At 36.0% G+C, this 2,700-nt stretch overlaps 1 pseudogene; it reads left to right on the top strand.

The window, feature by feature from the left end:
• The first annotated feature begins 829 nt into the window (after nucleotides 1–829).
• LOC140957785 (transmembrane 9 superfamily member 9-like) lies at nucleotides 830–2,499 on the top strand (annotated as a pseudogene).
• Nucleotides 2,500–2,700: the final 201 nt, after the last annotated feature.

Consider the following 2,700-nt stretch of genomic DNA (forward strand, 5'->3'; position numbering starts at 1 on the left):
CAAATGCATGATCCTACAATTGGTATATATAAGAGTCAAAGTCATGAGATCAATTCTCATATATTGCAATTAGTGTAATTATTGATATTGTTGGAGTGCAATAATTGTCTTTGTTGGATACATCGATCGAATCATGATGATTGAGCTACTATACAGTTTAAAATATTTGAGTTGATGTGTAATATCTATTCTAAAAAAAGAAAAAGTTAAACAAAATTCGCAAGGAGTTAAAAGTTAGCAAAAACACAATTGATATTTAACTTAATAACAAGTTTAGGGGTTTTATTTTAACATCATTATGATAATTTAGTTAATTAAGAGAATTTTATTTGACAGTCACTATATGCACTCCATTTAAATACATTGTGATTTTGATTTTAGAAAAATTTACTATTCTCTTAATTTTATTTTTATTGTTTTCCATTGTGAATGATATTTGGATGAAAATTATCTTTGTTAATTTGAGAGAGCTGTCATTATGTTATAATAATGCAAATTGAAAAATGTTATATAAATAAGTGAATATATTTGATTTATCATTATGATGTATTTTTATTTATTGTGTTTTGATATATTTAGATCAATAAATACTCATAAACAAGATGTTATTTAAACGATTTTAAAAATTATTTAAATCTTCTTAGTATATATTTCATTATTAATCACCCACATGCATCGCACGTGATCATTCCTAGTATATTAAAATATTCAAGGGTAAATGATAATTATAAAATTTTCAGGAGTAAAGTGACGATTATAAAAAATAATAGGGATAAAATGTTAGTTGACAAATTCTCAACTTCCATGTTCCTAATATTATCTCCCCTGCATGCCGAATGAAATTGTGAACTACGTGAACGAGGGGGAAGAAATTGTCCGCGAGGATCTTTTGAGAGCTCTCCCTATGAAATTAAGATGCTAGAATGGCAAACTGCAGTGTTGTTACTCGTACTACACTTAATCCCAGAGATGCGTAGGAATTCAAAGAGAAGATTGATCTTGAATATCGGGTGAACATGATATTGGATAATCTCCCACAAGTTATGCCGAACAACGTACTGGTCTGATATGGATTCCTTGGCGTATCAAAAAGGTTTCTCGGTTGGCGTGAAATGGAGCACGGATATTTTATCAACAACCATTTGACATTCACAGTAAAGTATCACAAAATTGATGCCATGAATACGAGGGTAAATGGAATGACAAAACAAGATTGCCAAAATGTGATCCACAAGCAAAATACACTGTAACTGGCAATGATTCCCCTCTAGAAGTTGAAGATGAGAAGGAAATTAATTTCACCTACGACGTGGAGTTTCAAGAGAATGAGATCGAATCTGCTTCTAGATGGGATAATTACACGTTGAGAATCGCAGCCAGTGGTTCTCAATCATGTATTCGCATGTCATTGTTCTCCTTCTCTCATTAGCGATGGACATGAATATGGCGTCGAAAAAAAACCATGCATCTCCCCATACGACCGTGACATCTCCCCGTACGACCAATTGGAAACTCCAGAAGAAGCTAAAGAAGAAGCTGAAGAAAAAACTGGATGGATAATTGTTAGCGGGGATGTTTCCAGGCCTCCTACAAACTCAGATTTGCTTTGTGTTTTTGTTGGCGCTGGTGTTAAGTGTTTGGGATGATTTTAGTGACAATGGTCTCTACTGCACTTGGATTTCTTTCTCCTTCAAATCGAAAGGGGTAAATGAAAACTTTGCTGCTGGCCTTGGTTTTCATGGGCCCGTTTGCAGGCGTCTCAGGTAGCCTCTACACAATGTTCAAGGGAACAACTATGGACGACAATCACTTAAAACACCTTTCCCTGGAATGCCGTCATCATTTTCTTCATCTTGAATGCTCAAAGTTGGGAGGTGGAATCATGGAGTGCAGTCCCATTTAGGACCATGTTTGCATCAGTCCTCTTCTGGCTAGCTATCTTCATTCCACTTGTTTTTGTCGGTATTTATGTTGGGTTCAAGAAACCCGCCATCAAGGATCCAGTAAATACCAGGACAATTCTGCGGGAAATACTTATGCAGGCATGGTTCATGAACCCACTCTTCACTATAGTAACAGGAGGCGTAGTGCCATTTTGCGTAGTATCCATCGAGCTATTCTTCGTCATCACCTCAATCTGGTCACAACATTTCTATTGCAACTTTGGATTCCTCATCCCAGGATTCCTTTTCCGTCATCTGTGCCTAGATCGCTATGCTACTTTGTCATTTCCAGCTTTGCAGAGAAAACTATTTGTGGTGGTGGAGATCATACTTGACTTCGGGTTCATCTGCACTCCACTTCTTCCTTTATGCTGCATTCTACTCACAAATATGAACATCACAAAATCAGTATCGGGCGTAGTCTATTTCGGGTAAGCGCTCACTGGTTCGTATGCTTTTTGTGAGCTCACTGGCACGATTGGTTTCTTAGCCTGTCTCTCACACTTTTTATGACTACTCTTCTCTCAAGATTGACTGAAAAGTTTAACCATTCGAAAGCAGAGTTTTGAAGTATCATTTACAATTCAAGGAACGTGCTTATTACGCTCTGAATTCCTTACAACTAAAGTTTATTAATCAGTTAAATTCCTTACCATAGTCCATGTTACAATTTTCAGTAGAAACTTTCGCAAAAAGAGGAAGAAAAAAACTAGCCCTTTTTGTTCCATCGAAGCAAAGCTTATGTTCAAAAGATTGA

Source organism: Primulina huaijiensis, chromosome 2, assembly GCF_012295235.1.
Source record: "Primulina huaijiensis isolate GDHJ02 chromosome 2, ASM1229523v2, whole genome shotgun sequence".
Taxonomy (NCBI): domain Eukaryota; kingdom Viridiplantae; phylum Streptophyta; class Magnoliopsida; order Lamiales; family Gesneriaceae; genus Primulina; species Primulina huaijiensis.